This window comes from Monodelphis domestica, chromosome 5, assembly GCF_027887165.1.
Source record: "Monodelphis domestica isolate mMonDom1 chromosome 5, mMonDom1.pri, whole genome shotgun sequence".
NCBI lineage: Eukaryota > Metazoa > Chordata > Mammalia > Didelphimorphia > Didelphidae > Monodelphis > Monodelphis domestica.
The window spans coordinates 257,341,159-257,362,523 of record NC_077231.1 but is presented as its reverse complement, the minus strand read 5'-3'; the positions used below and the strand labels follow the sequence as shown (position 1 = coordinate 257,362,523).

The following is a 21,365-nucleotide window of genomic DNA, read 5'->3' as shown; positions in this document are numbered from 1 at the left end:
AGTCACTTAACTTCCTTTTCCTAGCCCTTACCACTTGTCTGCCTTGGAACCAATATACAGTATGGATGGAAAGAGTTGTTTATATATTTATACATATATACCAACTACAGATAGACCAAACTTGAAGGAAGATATAAATAAATTAGAGTAGAAAAATGTGGAACATATTACCTATTAGATTTGTGGATTAGAGAAGAACTTATGAATAAAGAAGAGAGAGAAAGCATTGCAAGATATAAAATGGTTAATTCTGATTCTATTAAATTAAAATGATTTTTTAAATAAATAAAACTAATGTAGTCAAGATTAGAAGGAAAGTAGAAAAATGGCAGGAGGTCAGGGGAGAGAGATTTTATAGATAGATCTCAGATAGAGTTCTCCTATCTCAAATATATAGAGAACTTTACCAAATTTGCAAGAATATGAGCAATTCCCCAATTGATAAATGGTCAAAAGATATGAATGGACAATTTTTAAATGAAGACATCAAAGCTATATATAGCCATATGAAAAAAAAGCTCTGAATCATTATTGATTAGATTAGAAAAATGCAAACCAAAACAACTCTGGAATGTCATCTCACACTATCAGATTGGCTAAAATAATAAAAGGGGAAAATGACATATATTGGAGAGATATATAAAAATTTGGACACAGATACACTATTAGTGGAACAGTGAACCATTTTAGAGAGCCACCTGGCATTATGACAAAAGAATTGTAAAATTGTATATGCTCTTTGACACAGCAATATCATTATTGCTTCTATTTCACAAGGTGATTAGAAAAGGATAAGAACCTCTATGTTCTAAAATATTTATAGCTGCTCTCTTTGTGGTAGCAAGGAATTGGACATTGAAGGAATACTTATTAATTGTGGAATGGCTAAACAAGGGGTGGCATATGATTGTGATAGAAAACTACTGCATGGTAAGAAATGGTGAGCAGGTTATTTTTTTTTAAAACATGGAAAGAACCACAAGAAATTATGAATAAAGAAATTAGCAAAACCAATAGAACATCATATACAGCAAAAGAAATATTCTTTGAGGAATAAATGTGAAATGTCTACCTCCAGAAAAAGAACTAATAGAAATATATATTACATGGTTACATATTGGTCAAAAAGTGCCTTCTCTAGTGGAGAGGGAGTGAGGGAGTTATCCGAGAACTTTAATATAACAAGCAAACTAATTTAAAAAAACCACATCCTAAGTATTCTTAATGTGGGGTCCATGAAATTGTTTTTAAATGTGTTAACTATTTAAATATAAATGATTTCCATTGTATTCTTATGTATTTTGTTTTATGCATTTAAAAACCTTATTCTGAAAGGGGATGGATAGCCTTCATTGAACTGATAGAGGTGTCTATGAGATACACACAAATAATTTCTGCTCTAACCTGGCACATTATCTACTTATCCATATTTACACATGAGGTACTTAAAGTGGCTTTATTCTCTTCTGTGTAATATGTTCGTGATCCCTCATGGACATAGGAATGAGAGAACTAGAAAGTTAGACTGCAGTGCCAAGTTTGAAGTCTCCAAAAGAAGAACCCTCTTCTCCAAATCCTAGTCTTGGATCAAAGCAACCCAAATGACAAGCCTAAAATATAGGGTGACTCTGTTTAGTTCTGAATCCTTTTGTCAAACACCTCTTTCATGGTAACCAAGCTAATACCAAGACATGTACTATATGGACAAAGAGCCAAGTCTACTTATTAGAAATATCTGGAACACCATCATAGCAGATAATCAAATCCATTCTTCCCTTGGTCTTTCTGAGATACTATGGAAGCTTATACCATTTAGTCACTCAGCTAAAAGAGAAACTTGTACTTAATTGAAGTCACCAGACATTATGTCCCATACCATGCGAACAGGGGCTGTGGTGGTTGCCCTTGGCAATGCCCTCCCGACCAAGGCAGGGTTGGGGGATTAGCTTCTAGTTTATCTAGTTTATCTATCCTTCGTTGTCACTCTCCTGTGTTCAAAGAGAAAAATAAAATTGCTAGGAGACAGGGCAGCAGGAGGGTGAGAATGGGGATATCTTCTTTAAAAACCAGAATTAACATAATATTGAAAAATTAGGAGCTTTCTAATTTTGTTAAAGCATTGGCCAGTCCATTTAGACATATAAATTTACAATTATGAACTGTCCTGAATGTAATAGTACTGTTAAAAATTTTCTAGATAATCTTATGCATAAATTGAGTACAAGGATTTCAAAATCATTCTTTTGGGGTTTGAGAAATTAACATAAGTTTCTAGTATGAAACAATTTAAATCAATTATTTACTAGGAATAATATTCACGTATGAAATACCTATTATGTACTAGTTACTGTGTTAAACAAAAGCGATAACAAAGAGCTTTTAATCTATTTGGGGAAATAACACATACATAAGTAAAATGTTTACCTAAAGTAAATGCAAAGTAATTGGTGGTGGGGAGGAACACTAAGAGCTGGGAGGATCAGGAAAAACCTCCCCCTAGCAGGAAATCCTTAAACTTGAGAGCTTAAGGAAACTAGGGATTATAAGAGGTAAGAGGGTATTTCCAGAATAGGAAATAACCTGTGCAAAGAAAATAAGAAGACAGGGGAATGGAATAGAAGCAATGATTAGGAAAGTCTAACTGGAATGTAAAATATTTTGAAAGTTATATGCAATTCATCTGGAAAGGAGGGTTTAAAACAAATTATAAAGGTCTCTAAATGCCAATCATAGGAAGTTGATCTTTTGTCATCAAATGAGATAACATACATAAAGCATTTTGCAAACCTCAAATGTTAACTACTAGAACTATTATTTCTGCTGCTCTTCTTCCTCTTTTTTCTCCTCTTTCTTCTCCCTATTGTAACTATTATTATTATTGCTCCTCTTAGACCAGAAGAAATGGGGAGCCATTGAAATTTCTGGGGAAAGAGAGGTTTGACCTATGCTTTAAGAATATCAGGGGAATGGCTGGAATACTATCATGCTATAAGAAATGATGGACAGTTTGATTTCTATAAGACTGGAAACATTTACATGAACTGATGCAGAGTGAAATGAATCAGTAGAATATTGTACACAGTAACAGCAATATTGTGGAATGATCGTCTGTGCTAGATTTAGCTACTCTCAGCAATACGATGATCCAGGACAATTCTGAGGGACTTCTGACAAAGAACACTGTCCACCTTCAGAGAGAGAGCTATCGGAGTGGGAATGTAGATCAAAACATGTGATTATTCACTTTACTTTCTCTGGGTTTTTATTTGGGGGGTTGTGTTTTATATGAGTACTCTCTTACAAAAACGAACAATATGGAAATGTTTTGCAGGATAACACATGTATAACCCAGAGCAGCTCCAAAGAGGGGGAAGGGAGGGAGGGAAAGAATTTGGATGGTATAACTTTCGAAAACTGTATAAAATGGTCATAACCCATAATGATAAAATAAAATATCTTCCTCCCCAAAAAAAGAATATCACCCACTTGACAGCTGTGTGAAGAATATTATTGAAGAGATACCAAATTAGAAAGCTAATTTATTGTTTGTGTTCACAAATCTGAATATGAATACCACCTTCAAGGCATAATTGTGTTTCTTTCAGTTTTTATCCTTGGCAAGATGTAACAGGCATGACAGTTGACCAAAGCTCCTGACTTTAATATCAGGTACAGTCAAAAGCAGCAGTGGCTGCCCATCTTGAGAAGTTTCTTGTGATGGCACTGTTGTTCCACTAGGGGGGAAAACAACAAATGAAGGATTGATGTTACATTCTTTACTAACAAGGTTTTCTTTTAAAAATGAAGCTTTAACACATTTAAATAGGCAACTTTTTGAGGTTATGTCTGGTAACAGGAAATATGAATTCAGTAGGACTGTATTTTACATGACTGATAGATTTCAAGAGCCTTCGAGTAACTTTAAAATCCTGCATAAAAGTAAACCCCATTACTTACTAAGTATTTCTTATGTGAATATACCTAGGTACTTTGCGACTTTTCGGGGGCTTATCAGAGCCACCAGCATCACTAGCCTTTTCTTTGGGGCCATTATTAATAACTAAGGATTATTAATGAAACAAGGAGAACTGTTGTGACACTTTATACTGCTTGGAAAAATAGGGAGATTTAGTATGTAATTAATATTTTTAATTTTATATATTTTTTGCCTTTGTTTTTTGACTTGCCAATCACATAAAACAGAATTCTATGTGTTGAATTGATGTGAAATGAGATCCTATCATTCTTACATTGAAGAGGCGACCCTCCCCTCTTAATCCAATATATGCATACCCTTCAACCCTAAAATTTACTGGCACCCATCAGCAAGTATGTATGAATAATACTGGGATGATAAATTTCCCTTTCTAATTTATGCATGGTTGCATTAAGGCAGGTAAATGCAAGGAGAGGAAAGGATCTGTTTTTAGCCTACCTAAATGATGTATTTGAAAAAAAAACAGTAATACTACATATTCATTAGTTCAGAATTTTTCCTTGGAGATTTTTCAAAGCATATTATTTAATGGTTAGGCAATATTGGGGTTACTCTTTTCTTAATTTTTCTAATGTGCCCACTTCCATGAAGGTATAATAAAATTTATACTTTGCAACCACAATGGACTTCTTTATTAACTTGTTTTGGGGGAGGGTAGATTTCATAGTATTTAAGTAATTTATTATATAAAGTTTCCTTTTTATTCACTTTTCCTGATAAATGAGGCTTGTGCTAAAAATCTCAAGTGGACAAGAAGTCAATATTTTCCTCCCAAATTTCACTTTACTGAGAAGGGGATTCTCTATGTATATTTTCCAACTCCCACTTTCTCAACTGGTTTAACATAAGCAGAAAATGTAGCTTCTACACGATTTTCTTGATCATAGAGATCACAATATCTAGAAAAAATAAAATCTTGTTATGCAGGGAAACTATCAGTATATATATATGTGTGTGTGTGTGTGGGTAGATATGTATGTGTGTATATATTTATATAAAAACACATATGTGTTATTATATGCCAGTGTGTTTATATGTACATAGATATTTGTGCACTTGTATATCTATTCATATTTATGTGCACGTGTAGGTAAATATGTGCATGATGTATACATATTTAAATTTAGAGCCTACAAAAGTATTCAGAAAGTTGTCATAATAATGGTTTTTCAAATCTTCACACCTTGTTCACCCCCAAATTACTTTCCTTTTTTTAAACCTTTACCTTCTGTCTCAATAGTAATTCTAAGAAGAGTAGCAAGGGCTAGGCAATCAGAGTAAAGCGACTTGCCCAAAGGCACACAATTAGGAATTGTGTTCAAATTTGAACTCAAGTCCTCTTGCCTCCAGGCCTGGTGCTCTATCCACTGTATCATCTAGCTTCCCCCAAATTACCTTATATTGATTTTATTTTTGCTTATTTATGTACATGTTATTTCTTCTCCCATGAAGATAGCATGGAATAGTGAGTGGATTGAGAGATGGCCCTAGAGCTGCATCTGAAATACATTGGCTCAATGATCCTAGTCAAGTCACTTACCTTCTCATTGCTTCAGGTCAGTAGTATCAGGCTCAAATAGGAATAGGGATTAATTAATCACTATGGGAGGATCCCTGTAGGATACATATTGACTTGGTTTTAAAATATGATATCTATATTTTATTATTTTCTATTGTTGTTCACTCATGTCTGACTTTTCATGACCAATTTGGAGTTTGGTTGGCAAGCATACTAGAGTGGTTTACCATTTCCCTCTCTGGCTCATTTTTCAGATGAGGAAACTGAGGCAAGCAGGTTCCAGTGACTTGCCCAGGATCATACAATCTAATAAGTATCTGAGGCTGGATTTGAACTTAGGACTTCCTTGATGCCAAGTCTGGCACTCTATCTACTGTACCACCATGCCACCCATGTTTTATTATATTTATTTATTATTCATTATATTTTTATTCATGTTTTCTTATATTTTTTGCTTATTTTATTACATATTTCCCAATTATATCTTAGTCTGGTTCAGATCACCCTTGGGAATGTTGTGGGTTTCATGAAGTCAGCTAGGTTGACACTTTTTCTCCAAGACAATAAGTTCCAGAAAAGGCACCAAATTCCATTAGTAAAAGGAATTTCCTCATCTGTGAGTTCTCTATATTAATGACATCACAAATCTGGCCTCTTCTTAATGGATAAGAGTTTGTCTCGTGTTTTGTATATTTATTATATTCTTGACTTATCACTGTCAATTTTTTAAAAATTGTTTTTAGTAAAGAAGAGAGAGTAGATTTGTTTTGCTTGGTTTCAGAAAATAGAGGCAAGAAAAAAGCCAAGACAGAGCTTTGGTATACAAGGACACTGATGGCTTAATCATGATGACCTAGCAAAAAAGACTGAGAAGTTAGGCAGAATGACCAGGGAATACAGAGAGAACAGTAGGACAAAACCTCAATGGAGGACAAGGTCATCAACACAGGCTGTAGAGAATTCAAGAAGAATGAGGACTAAGACAAGTCCTTCAGTTTTAGCCATTAAAAGATGGGAGTTTCTTGCCCATAGAGATAGAGCAGTTGTAAGGAAGTAGGTCAGTCAAAATTCCAATTACAAGGGTTTGAGAAGAGAGCAGGAAAGGAGGAAATGGAGGCAAGGAGTATAAACAGCTTTTTTTTCCCAATAGAAGCTGTACAACCAATTGGGTATCATGTGTAAGATCGGATTGCAGGTCGGGTACCAGCTGGATCAGATGACATCTAAGATCCTTTCTGGCTCCACTATTTTGAGACTATGATTCAGCTGTGAAAAAACACCTTGTAAATTAGCAGGTTTTCTAATTGTTTGACATAGATTCCCAGGATTCAATGAGATATCATCTTAGCAAAAAGGGAGCTTGTAGCAGATTATTCAGACAGCTAGTTGGCACAGTGGATTAAGTGCCAGTCAGGCTCATCTTCCTGAATTCAAATCTGACTTTAGGCCATTATTAGTTGTTTAACTCTGGGTGAGTCACTGAACCCCATTGCCTCAGTTTCCTCATCTATAAAATGAGCTGGAGAAGGAATGGCAAAACCATGCCAGTATCTGCCAAGAAAATCTCAAATGAGGGAAGAGTTGAACATGATTAAAAACAATTTGACAACAAGTAGATAACTTATTATAAACTTTTTATCAACAGTCACTGTGTCATATTTAGCTTTGTAACTTTGGCTAGGCTTAGCACACTTCGCATGCAAAGTATATAATAAATATATCATAAATATATAAATATTAATATATGTGTAAATAACAGAGCATATCATAAAATAAATTGAATATTTCTTTTACCTCTTCCTCTATCAACTTTAGCATCAAGCTACTCTCCCACCATTTATATTGGAATTTAAGGACAAGAAAGCCACAAAGAATTGTCACAGGGAAGCTGGGTAGCTCAGTGGATTGAGAGGCTGTCCCAGAGACCGAGGCAGGGGTCAGTCCTGAGTTCAAAAATGACCTCAGACACTTCCTAGCTGTGTGATCCTGGGTAAGTCACTGAAACCCCATTGCCTAGCCTTTACCTCTCTTCTGCCCTAGAACCAATATACAGTATTGATTCTAAAAGAGAAGGTAAGGGTTTAAAAAAAAAGAACTGTCACAATTTCACTGAGTTTAGATATCACTGTTCTACCTCATTTTCAAGTTAATGTTTTGAGAGAAACGTGAATATTTTTGATGGGGTTAACCTAAAGGCAGCACAAATAATGCTGTCATAGTCATAAACATGGACCCTTGTTCTGGGCTGAGCCTGATCTTGGAAGTTTAGGTATAATAGAGCACAATGAGATCTATCTAGGTCTTTCCACAGTTAACAAAAAGAACTTTACTTAGGCGCAGCAGGAGAAGGATATTCAACAAGGACAGACCTGAGGACGCCGCCAGATGACAGAGACGAGGTATGGTCCCTTCCCTGAATTATCCATTACAGCAAAATCTAGTGACCAAGCCCCAGACCTCCCTCCCACATCCCCAATCTATAACTGCTTAGTACTCAGGCTAAAGTGAGATCAATGGTCTAAGCCTTTAGTCCTCTCAGCCAGGCACATTTCCAAGGTTTTAATATCTTGTGTGTCAAACATGGTCTAATTTACATGAGAGAAGGGGTTAGAGCATTGTCCTACCATTGCTTCCTAAATCATTATTAGGCTTACCTGACAGTGTAACTTGACTCAAATGCTGAAGGATCCAGGGTGGTCTTCCATTGAAGTGGCTCTTTGAAAACAAATGCTGCATACTGGGGATGTTTACCACCGAAAGACTCCACAAACTTGGCAATGTCCCTTAGAATAGCCATGTCTAACGGGGTAAATTCTTAGGTCTGAGTTCCAAATCCAGCAGAAGTCCATTGAGCTGCTCTTGTTAATGCAGCTCCCATGGAATCGCCTGATTGGCAGACTTGAACCTTATCAAACAAACTATGATAAGAACTTAGAGAGAGGCAGAATGCTGCTGGTCCTGCCTTCCTGAGGTAATACTCCTATTTTTCATTTACAAAGAAAGAAGACAAATAACCCACTACCACCACTATAGCTTCCCCTTCTCCCCCCAGCTCAAATCTCTATTCTGTTTCTCAACAACGCCACCAACAGAAAATAATTCATTGTGAATAATGGTTCTTTCTACCACCTTTCTAGGAATGTGGTAAACTGTTGGCTAAGGTCTCTTCTAACTCTGAAAATCTATGAATATGTTTAGTACTAGGTGGGAGTCAAATCAGTATGGCACAGGTAACCACTAACTACTACTACATGCAACACTTTCTGATTTCTTTTCTGGGTCAGTGAGGGGAATGGATCTGTAATTTTATTAGCATTGGGGAATTTACAGTGTAGCGATGCCCTTCACCAATACGGAGCAGCAACTGAACTGTAACTTTTATCTCAAAGCTAGAATTCTTAACCTGGAATCTATGGATAGGTTTCAAGGAGTCTGGGAACCTGGATGTCTAAAAGAAATAACTTTTTTTTTTCACTAAAAGTTATCATTTCCTTCAGTAACGAAAATAGGAAATAAAACATTCTGAGAATGGATCCATGGGCTTCTGTCAAAGTGTCCGTGACATCCATGAAAAGGGAATGTAATGGATCCCTTTTCTTTTTTTTCTCTTTCCCCAAGGTTAAAAAATATTCCCTTTTTTTACAGATTTTGGATGGACTTATCATAATAAGCAATATTTATGTAGGAATTAAAGGCTAATAATGCTATTTATACACATTATCTCATGTCACTTTTTGTTGTTATTCAGTCAATCATTCTGTAGAATCCAATTCGTCATGACAGGCCCTTCTACCTCCACTATCTCCCAAAGTCTGTCCAAACATATTATTTCCATAATACTATTTATCTAACTCATTCTCTTCCATACCCTTTTCTTTTTGCCTTAAAACTCCAAAAAATGAAGTTTTTTTCTACTACTTTCAAAAATACAAAATTGACAAATGTATAATATTATCCTATTTTAACAGATAAAATGATAAAGAAAGCAAAGACAAAATTTCAAACCTATTAAGTATCAAAGGAAATATTTGAACCAAAGCTTTCCTGTCCCCAAATACAATATTCTTTCCTCTAGACTCCTTTTCTTAAATACTTATCTAGGGTACTAAGTGGCTAAGTTATCAGCCAGTATGGATCAGAGATGGAACTTGAACCTCAGGTAAAGGTCAGCTCTCTATCCATTAAGCCACATTTCTCTAATTTCATGCCACTCTGAAATTCATCATTTTCTTTTACCTTGCCCCTGGGTCCAAGAGCTAAGTACAAGAGGTATAACTTCAAGTTTGAATAAAAAGAACTGATGATAGCTGGACCCTTTGAGTTATTAGAAGTAGAACACTCATTTAGGAATTGGATTATCACACCCAAAATGAAATAGCAAGCTGGGCAATTATGCTATTGGAGAGATTTCTTTTACTCAGTATTATAATAAAAAAGAATCCTCTCCTTTCTTACTTTTGTAAATTAAACAAAACAATAATGCTAGACATTTGTAATGATAACTGAAACATTTACATGATCCAACATTGCATTCAGCATGATTTAATTTGAATAAAGAAAGAGTTTTGATGTTGTGTACTTTTCTAATTTCCTTGAAAATCAGTAATCATGGATGAGCTTTATGAATGATTGCTAATAGTGCTAATAGTGCTAATACTAATACATACTACTATTAACACCTATTTTTGGTTATCACAATAACTTGGAGAAACGGGTACTATAATTATCTCTTTTACAAGGAAACTAAGTCAGACAAGACAAAGATTAAGTGATTAAGTAAGTGTCTAAGGCTGTATTTGAACTTCAGTATTCCTAACACCAGGTCTAACTCTACCCATTGCACCATTTACCTGCTGAGTAAAGAAAACATTTGGCTCCTCAGAGCATCCTACTCTGTTTATAAAAGAAAAGAGAATTTACTATAATTTAGAATTCTCAAAATTCTCAAAAATTTCTCAAAATTCTCAAATCTCAGAAGAGGATATAGCATACCAAAATTTATGAGATGCAACCAAAGCTGTACTTGGAGGGAAATTCCTATCTCTTCATACTTATATCAATAAATTAGAGAAAGAGCAGATCAATAAATTGGGCAACTTAAAAAATTAGAAAAAGAACATTTAAAATCCCCAAACATCAAATTAGAAATCCTGAAAATCAAGGGAAAGATTAATAAAATTGAAAGCAAGAAAACCATTAAATTAATAAGACAAAGGACTGACTGATTTTTTGAAAAAATAAATAAATAGATAAATCATTGGTTAACTTGATTTTAAAAAGGAAAGAAGAAAACCAAATTTCCAGTATCAAAAATGAACAAAGTAAAATCACAGCCAATGCAGAAGAAATTAAAGCAATTATTGGGCGTTATTTTGCCCAACTATATGTCAATAGATCTGATGATCTAAGAGAAATAGATGAATATATACAATAATATAAATGACCTAGACTAACAAAAATGAAAATAAAATATTTAAATAACCCTATCACAGAAGAAAAAATTGAACAAATTCCTAAGGAACTCCCTAATGTAGAGGGTGAATCCCAAATAATAAAATACCCAAGTCAGCTGCTAAATTTTATGGAGATTTAATTGATATAGTAGAGAAAATTTTAAGAAGAAGGAGGAAAGAAGGGGCTAATACCAGGCAGGAAGATAGGAGATCTAGAAAGCAAGGCTTTGAGTGTGAAGGAGGAAAGAATCAGCTTGACCTCCAAAGAGACTTAGCTAAGATGCCTGAACCTGAAATCATCTCCAGGGAAAACTCACCATCCAACACTTCAAGATGTCAGAATGCTTAGCACACTGCCAGACAGAGTCGTCTCTCCAGGGAAAGAGAAAGAGGCAGAAACTGACAAGCCTTCTATGGACGTTTTTACATCACTTTTCTGCATCTCATCTGTACTAATGAGGACTTAGCTTGACTTAGGACAGCCCAGAGGTCTGTCCTTTTTTTGCACATGTCTGTTGAAAGCCATCTCCTCAGATAATTAAATCTTGAGTTTAATGCAGACCTTTCAAAATCTTGTTAAACTGAGTAGGGTGGAGAATGTGGGTTTTCCAAAACCTGATTCTGTTATTCCAAGCATCTCCATTGTTATTGATCAGGAAGTAGTTAAATCAGATCTTTTAAAGAATGGTCTGATTAGGTTGGAATAGTTTTAAAATTCACACTAAGAAAAAGGCCCCAGGGCCAGATGGATTCACAAGTGATTTTACAAAACATTCAAAGAACAACTAACTCTAAAGAACATAAATTATTTAGAAAAATAGGGGAAGAGGGGATCCTTAAAAACTTTTTATGACACAAATACTGATACCTAAACCAGGAAGAGCTAAATCAGAGAAGGAAAACTATAGACCAATCTCCCTAATGAACATTGATGTACAAATATTTAATAAAACACTAATGAACATTGATGCAGAAATTTTTAATAAAATACTAGATGATTACATTTTATCACAAGATTCATACACCAGGAAAATATAATGAAAATGGAAACTTTTAAAACTTAAATGACCCAGACTGGTTATAAATAAAGGAATCACTCAGAGGATAATTTTATAAGCTTCTGCTTCATTCTGACTATATAGAGTTGGTTTAAGAAATGGAACCTTAAAGAGGTAATAGTGCTCAACTAGAACTCTAAATAAAGATCAGAAAGATGTAGAAATTAAATTCTAATCTCTATTGTTTACTAACCTGGCATGTTGATTAAAATATATATAATTAAATTATCTGTTTCTTTAAACCACTAGGTGGCAAAGTGTCTAGAGAATCAGATCCAGAGTTAGGAAGACCAAGTTCAAATTCCAACTCAAGGTGTGATTGACTACTGTGACATTTAACTTCAGTCTGCCTTAGTTTCTTCATCTGTAAAGTGGGCAGGATCATAAGAGAACTACCTCCCAAGGTTGTTGTAAGGATACAAAGTACAATGCCTTGCAAAACTTAAATGCTATTATTATTATTAAGCAAAATGGAGATGGTAGTAATTAACCTTCATCTCCAATATCTTATAAGATAAAATGTTTGAAATATTCTGAAAGTGTTTGAAAATAAGACAAAAATTAAGAATTCACTTAACCCGAAATTCTTGGGATATTTCATAAGTAAAAGAATTATCTAGGAAAAATAGGACTTGGAGATTTCACTTCTGCATTCCACTAATAAAACTAAACAAGCTGTTGGCATGTGCATATCTACATATAAAAAGATAACTAAAATCTGCAATATTTGACTAAAAATGGAGTCTGTGGACTTTGATTTGATCTTTCTACATCTTTCTGTTTTGTTTTAAAAGTCAGATTTTTAAAACACATGTATTTAAGGTACTTTGCAAAGTTAGACTCTTTTTTCTTAAACCCTTAGTATTAGAATCAATACTAAATATTGGTTCCAAGGCAGAAAAGCAGTAAAGGCTAAGCAACTGGGATTAAGGGACTTGCTCAAGGTCATACCTGATGTAGGATATGAGCATCCCTAGGGTCAGGAAAAGTCAGACATGACTGAACAACAGCAAGGTTGTGTGAGCCTTGGCAAGTCACTTAACCTCCACTTCCCTAAAACACCTAAGGCAGGAACCAAATCCCTCATTTCCTGAATTCATCATGCATTTAGAATAAAAAAATATGATTCAATAATTTAGGGGGGGGGGATGTTGGTTATAAAAGGAGCCATTGATCTGGTTCTTTTTCTTTGATAATAAAATGGATACCACAGTGTGTGTTCATTAAATATTTTAAGATTCATTTCGCCAAAAGGTGCTTTCCAAATTTTCATTTACCACAAATAACAGGAGGCCTAATCCCGACGCTAACTCAGGCATAACTCCTACTACTCAGCTAAGCTTAACACCTAAATGTTGCAGAACGGAATCCTTCATAAACTTTGAAGATATGAGTGCTGTATTTCATCCAGACACTCCCTGCCAAGAAGCCGGCCCCGGGGCATTTGAAGAAATAGAAATGGTGGTCCGGAGAATGGAAGGCAGACTTTTCAGGGATAGAAGAATGGAAGAAATAAGCATAGTAAGAATGGTGGGAGAAGCTACGAGAGCCTGGAGGGCTCCACAGATTTGTAGAGGGAATGCAGGGTTGGGGATGTGAACAAAACAGGTTGGCCAAAAGGCAAGGAGACAGAAGAAATGAACCAGGACGCCGGTGGGAGAGCTGAGGGAAATTAGTTTGGGATTTCCAGGGGAATAAAACAAATTTATTGGAGACTGTGTGAGATTCAGAGTAAATTAGGGCGAGAGCTGGAGCACCAGAGACCTTGGGAAGGAGGGCTTGTGGTAAATGAAAAAACAAGGGGGCTGGGGGGAGGTGTGGTCTGTAAGGGAAATATGGAGACGGAATTGGGGTCAGAAGGAGTGGCTGAAAGAGGGAGTGTCTAGGAGGAAGGACTTTGGGGTGGGTTTACCTCGTGGGCGAAATTGGGGAGAGGACTGGGAGGGAGGGGAGGACTAAGAAGAGGCCCGCCCGGGCTAAGTTGGTTTTGTTTTGTTTGCTGTGGAAGTGACCAGAACATCCTCTAAAGCTGGCAGAACCGCAGAGCGCAGTGGAGGCACGGCGCGAGCCCGAGGGTTCCACGACAGGGAGCTCTGCTGCCCAGCCCCCGACTACCAGCCCCCAAAATGCTCTCTGACCTCGAGGAGGCCCGCCGTCCGGAGTCACTCACCTAAGCCCGAAAGGCAAAAGCGGTGGCCCACCTGTGCCTTCTAACCAACCTGCACACCAACCAGCCCAGGGATCTCCTCTCAGCAGCCGCGGTTGCTAAGACGCGAGGAAGCACCTCCGAGTTAGCGCTGCTAGGAGACCCCGCCTGCCTGGGGGGCACCTGGGGGAGGAGCTGCAAGGCATTCCCCGCCTCCTGGGCAAACACAGAGAGGGTGGAGGCCCCTGCCTGCCCCTTATGAGGGTGGGCATCCCTAGGAGCAAAGACGAATCCCGAAACGTTGCTCAGAGCAAGACCCTCCCACCCGAGCCGGCTTCCCCATCTGAGCGAAGACTGATGAAGTCTCAGTATTGCCCTGTGGATACTTAGACACTTGTCTGCGCTAGTACCCGCCCCAGGCATTGCTTGTGACCTCCTGAAAGCTAAGGTCTGTTTTGTTTCCACAGTGCTGGCACCTGGTGGGCATTTAATAATTGGTTTTTGGTCCCCCTCGACTGACGCCCCACCTCCTTTTCTCAAAAATGATCTTCCATAGACTGTATCTTTCTTGTATGTACTTGGGTGTTTGAATGTTGCCTCTTCCGTTGTAATTTTGATTCCTTTGCACTTAAGAATAGAGCCTGACACAGAATTTATAAAATAATAGATAGAAAGATCGATAGATAGATAATCAATTTAATAAATGCTTGTTGATTAACTGGCCGAATTGAAAGCTCAGTAGAGAATAAGGGAGGAGCACCCTTACAGATAAGAGCCTATATATTGCCTTCTCATCCCAAGTTCATGCCTTTCTTTAAATCTTCCTTGGGTGTACCCAAAGTGACTCTTTCTTGTGTCTTTAGCATCTCAGAGACTCACTGTCCATGTGATATATGACCAATATACTTCCTTTTCTGGTCATACATACATCTTTGGTATCTTTTAAGTTAATCCTGGAAACCAAGTTGCTGTTGTGAACATGTTACAGCCTTTCTACTACCCTAGGAGGTGCCTAAAATGTGCTGCTTTTGTGATCATGGTTTGGAGCCCACAGTCAGCAGCCATAAAGCATGGTTCAATAAATGGGCTTTGGGAAATGGAACATCTTGGAATGGCTGGGCATGGAAAAATATTCTAAATGTGATTCAGTCTGGTCTTGCCTGAGATAACCAAAATGCATTTCATAACCTGACCAAAATGTGGTTCTTCAAGCACTTGGTTTTTCCTTTGTGGATCTCCAAAACTTTAATTCAGTTGATTGTCATGTTATTGGTCAGACTGATTGATTGAAATAGAAGATGGTCAGAAGACTGATTGAAATAACTGAGAACACAGTCTGGTAGGAGTTCTGGAAGACAGAACTTTGAAGGGCCTTCACTTGAAAGAAGACAACTTCTGTTCAAGCCCAGACGGCAGAATTAGAAGCACTGGGTAGAAATTGTCAAATTAACAAGTATTTGTTAAGCTCTTACTATGTGCCAGGCCCCATGCCAAACACTGGAAATAAAAATACAAGCAGACAGACAGTCCCTCCTCTTAGGAAGCATTCACATAAGGAGGCTTGGTAAAGTTCCATGGAGAGCTAGACGGATATCCCAGAGAAGAATTTGGCCTGAGGGCCTTAAAATGAAAGAACCAAGCAATCAGAAAGAGGCAACTGAGGGTGGAGGTTATGTCCAATATAAGAAGTAGTCCAGGACTGGGAAAAGTAGTCCACTGGTCCAGGTGGGAGCTGCATAGTGGGAGGGTTTGGTTAAAGTCCTTCTGATAGAATTATAGCTATCTAAAAGGGTAATGAGCTGCTTCAGGAGATAGCATGTTCCCTTTCATGAAAGTCTTGAAGCAAAGGTTAGATTGACCACTTGTCATGGATATTGTAAAAGACATTCTGCTAGGATATATGGACATGCTTAGTAATGATATCAATCAACCATCAATCATTTAATAATCACCTACTATGTGCCAGGAATTGTCCTAGGTACTAAGATGAAAAGACACAAATAAAAGGGTTCCACACGCACAGAGATTCCATTTTATTTGAAGGGGGACAAAGGGGGGAAAACAGTATATATAGAAGATTAAATGTAAAATTCATACAAAGGAATTTGGGGGAGGAAGGACATTAAGAACAGTGGAGATTTAAATCATCTTTGTGTGGAATGTTCTGCAGAAGTCAGTAGAGGCCAAGGAGAGTAACAAAAAGGGCACTATAACCAGCAGTGCCAAAAAATCAGATTAGTAATAACAAAATAAAGAAATGGTCACTGATGAAAGGGCATACAAATGCCTTGAGGAGCCATGAATTGGTTCAAGCATTAGGACAAACCATTTCTAGAGGGAAGATCATTAAACTGGGTATGCCCATAGACCTACCAATACCATCTATCTAGCATTATTTCTAAAGCATGGATCTGATTGTGCCATCACCAGCTTGAAGCATTTCCCACTTCCTCTTATCTCATATAAAATTGTAACTTTCTGGCTTCTAAAATCCTTTGCCAATTGTTTTCTGTCTGCCTTTCCAGGCTTATTTTACATGACTACTTTTCATGCCCTGGACAATCCAGGCAACCATCCTTCTTACTCTCCCTCATAATCAACATTCCCTCTCCCCACTCAGTCTTTTCACTCACTCACCCCTCTGTTCCTGGAATGCATTTGAAATCTCAGTTCAGTGCCATTTCTAGTATAAGGTCTTTCCTGATCTTCTTCAGCTACAGTGCCACCCACTGAAATTACTTTGTATTTACCTTGTCTATACTTTACATTTGTATCTCTCTGTACATGTTGCTTCCTCTGTCAGAATATAATGTAAACTGTGTGGCCCCGGACAAGTCACTTAACCTCTGATTGCCTTGGCTTCCCCAACTATAATATGGACATAACAGCCCATGGCCACACAGCTAGAAAGTGTCTGAGGCCAAACTTGACCCCAGGAAAATGAGTCTTCTTGAGTCCAGGCTTGGTACTCTACCCACTGAGTCATCTAGATTAATGGGCATTTAATGAATGCTTATGTTTGAAATCATGGAGTATGAAATGTATGTTGATAAAGTTGGAAGCTTTTATTGAGCTCTTCATAGCATTGCTCTATCTCTCTAACCAAAATATTTGTTTATAAAGTACAATTAGTTTCAGGTGGCCCTTTTCCACAAATTTATCTCATGAAATTTTCCTCTTAACTTTATTGTCTGCAAATATGATAAGGATGCCCCAGTCCTATATCCAAGTCATCCATAAAAATGTTAAACGGGACCTGGCCAACCACCCATTGATCCTGGGGTACCCCACGAAAGAATCTCCTTCACAGTAGACGCATTACTAGCTCCTGAGTACAAGCCATTCATTCAACCAGCTCCCAATCCATTCAGTTTTATTGTTGTCTAGTCCGCATCTCTCAATAGTAATCACAAAAGCAGCATGAGACACTTTTACCGAATGTTTTGCTAAAATCAAGGTAAACTGTGTATATAGACTGTCCTGATTTAGCAGTATAATAAGCCTGACCAAAAAAAAAAAGGAAATAAATCAAGTCTGGCATGACCTGTTCTTGTTAAAGTCACATTGGTTCTCTGTGATCCCTGAATCTGTTTCTAGATGTTCCCTCAACTAAGTCTTTTTAATAATGTGTTCTGGAATTGTTGTCAGGCAAAATCTCTGCTACTACCTTGTATTATTTTTTATTATCAAATGAAATAATATTTATAAAGTGCTTAGCACAGTGCTTGGCACATTATAGGTGCTATATAAAAGCTATTAATATTATCTGGGCATTTCCAGTCCACTGCTAAAGGGGGTTAGCTGTCCCTCAAGCAACTCCAAAGTAATTTCTTTTCTGGGAGGAACCTGAGCCCTTGGGTGTCTCTGGGGGTCTTTAGGTTGATGTAGGATTCACCGGTATGTGGGAGGGGTGCGGGACTTGTCTCAACAGCAAACCCAGATTTGTTTTATTTCTGAGGGGAAATGAGGCTCTGGAGAAAAAGTGGGCTCAGTGGAGAGAGAATTTATCAACTGTATATAGGCTACAGTGAGTCCTTTATATTGATGGGGTGACATAAGGGTTTTCCTGTACCCACTATGCATGGTAACCTTAAATGCCACTTTTATTTCAACCCTCATCACAACACCGAAGTAGGTCTGACACTTTATATATCAGGAAATGGGGCTCCAATTGATCAAGGTATCTAACTAAAAGTCACATTGCTCATAAATGACAAAGTAAATTCTCTAGCCCATATCTTCTGACCTTCAGTCACATCACACTTTACCAAATTGTTATACTCTGATGTATTTTAAGAGTCAGTGTAGGGGGGGGGGCAGTTGGGTAGCTCAGTGGATTGAGAGTCAGACCCAGAGACTGGAGGTCCTGGGTTCAAATATGACCTTAGACACTTCCTAACTGTGTGACCCTGGGCAAGTCACTTAACCCCCATTGCCTAACCCTCACCACTCTTCTGCCTTGGAACCAATACACAGTATTGATTCCAAGTCAGAAGGTAAAGGCTTAAAAAAAAGTCAGTGTAGGGACAACAAGGTGGCTAAGTGGATAGAGAGCTAGGTCTGAAGATGGGGAGGGGGGCGGTATTCAAAAATGGCCTCAGAGACTTCCTAGCTTTGTGACCCTGGACAAGCCACTTAATCCCAATAACCTAGCCCGTACCACTCTTTTGCTTTAGAAGCAATGATGTTTAGAACAATTCTAAGACAGAAGGTAAAAGGTTCAATATAAATCAAAGAAGAGTTCTGTGGCTGAAATATTACTGTTTAGAGACTAGAATATATATATATATATGATATATATATGTATATATATATTATAGGAAGGAAAGAAATATTTCACTGACTTGCTGAGAATAATTGCCTCTCTTAGGAGAAGCAGCAGAGATGATGCAGTTGTCATTCATATCACAAATAAAATAAACAAAGCCCTCTGACTTTTAGGAAGTCATGATTTTTGACAGCAAACCTCTCCCTGTATACATGGCTCACTGAAAATACAATGTACACGATTGAAAATGTTAAATGCATTTGGTTTTGAGAGAGACAGCATATACATTGATGCCACCAACCTCCAAACACAGGATCAGAGCCCGAGATAGAGAGGACATCAGGAATCATGCAGTTTCATCGTCTCATTTTACAGAAGAGGAAGTTAAAATCCAAAGAGGCCAGTGACTTGTCCAAGGTCACAAAGGTAGTATATAATAAAACTAAGATTCAAACCTAGATTTTCTGATTCCTAGTGGAACCTGCCTCTATATTAGATGCTAAGGCAATTATAAAAATTAAGAACAGTCTCTATAGTATAAAACACAAAAAATTGGGCCCTTCTAGCTGATTTTAGGCAAAATCTATGTTTTATCCAATTATCTAGATAATGCAGGTTGAAACAAATTTGTATGATTTGTCTTTAAATTTTTGGTCGAGAGCAACTTTATGGCAGAAGTACAGCATTTTAGTTCTTTCATCTTCTCCTTTTCTAAGATTTACATTTATATTGTACTTGGCTATTCCCCCTAGTCCCTGATAAGCCTACCTTGGGAAAATAATAATGAAAATTAGTTATATATGAAACCTGAATTTTGGTAAAAATTTGGTATGTTGTTATTGACTTTTTTCCTGTTTCTGAGTGATTGTGACCTCTAGAAGTAGTCTGTAGGGTAAAAAGAGTAATTTAAAATATCGTATATTAAGTAGCATTCTGTCTCTGCTCTGGAGAAAGAATTGGATACTTCTGGAATGCTGCACAGTGGAATGAAGAAAAAAGTTATTTGATATAGAAAATGGGCTGTCTGGCCAAGAAGTGATTACTCCAGAAGTCCTCAAGGAGAAGAGAAGATTTAATGGGAGATTTGATATTTTGGAAAACAAACTGAGGATTAATAATATCCGGGTGATGTCTCACAATCACACCAAGGGAGATGCTAAAGGCTTCATTCTCAAATGGCTTCCAGATGCCAAGTAAATCATGGCCCTCGGCTAAATGTGACAAAATTTTGGAAAGAAAAAATACATTAAGGGAGTAGTATTGTTTTGCACTTCTAACTTAGTAACCTCTTTAAGGAACAGTTAAGACCATTATAACATTAACAATGAAAAATGCTTTTCAAAGATTCTTTCTCTTTAAAAGGGAAAGGAAGCCAAGGACTTGCTAGGGGGAAACAAGTCATTTATGACTTCTTTGTGGTGGTTTTATAGAATGAAATATCTAGCTGAAGACTTTCCATGGTGCAGATGATCTTGTCTTCTTCACTGGCCAGTTCCGACAAGGATTTAAGAGTAGAAATTTCATCATTGAGTTCAGCCGATAAGACTCTTCCAGTGTGTGTATTTCTTCTTCTCTAAAGAAAATCTCTATTAAACAACTTCCCCCCACCAAGTTACATAATCATATAAATTCCCTGGGGAATTTTTCTAGTGGGTCATTTCAAGGAAGTGCCTTAAGTTATGGACAATGTGCATACTGGTACATAAAATCATTTCTACCCATAATGCCCCAGCTTTCTTCTTCTAATGGCAGAAGGCAAAATTGGCATGATGAAAAGGTCAGTTTTTGAGAATAATTTGGTGAATGGGAAAACTTGAGCAACCACTGAAAGGCAGTGATTCCCAAATTTTTCTGGTTCATCAATCCGGGAGAGAGAGGGGAAATTCTGTGCCTTAAGTTTATTTTTAAACTCTTACCTTTTGTCTTGGAATCAATACTACTGTACCAGTACTACGGCAGAAAAGTGGGCTAGACATTTGGGGCTACATGACTTTCCCAGGGTCATATAGCTAGAAAGTGTCTGAGGTCAGATTTGAAACCAGGATCTCCTGTCTCTAGGACTCACTCTCTATCCACTGAGTCACTAGCTTCTCCTTGCTGAAGTTTTAAATAAAAATTTGCTTAAGATATCCATCAGTGGTACCCCACCAAAAACAACATCATGCTTCCCAATGATTATTTGATCTTCTTTTGTCATTTTCAGTTATGTCCAAATCTTCATGAACCCATCTGGGGTTTTCTTGGCAAAGATACTGGAGTGGTTTGACACATCCTTCTGTTGTTTATTTTACAAATAAGGAAATTGAGGCATACTAGGTTCAGTGACTTGCTTGGGTTGCACAAGTAAGTTTTGTATTCAAGTCTTCCTGACTTCAGGCCCAATACTCTATCTACTAAGCCATCTAGCTACCTCATTCTGATTCC

The 21,365-nt window shown here is 37.3% G+C and overlaps 1 protein-coding gene across 1 annotated transcript in view; it reads right to left on the bottom strand.

Annotated features, from left to right (window-relative positions):
- The window catches only part of ODAD2 (outer dynein arm docking complex subunit 2), a 216,251-nt gene extending 201,927 nt beyond the window's left edge, over positions 1–14,324 (bottom strand). Inside the window, exon 1 of the mRNA XM_007504821.3 lies at positions 14,198–14,324. The gene's annotated coding sequence lies outside the window, so the exon portion shown is untranslated. The remainder of the gene's footprint in view (positions 1–14,197) is intronic.
- Between the last annotated feature and the right edge of the window lie 7,041 nt (positions 14,325–21,365).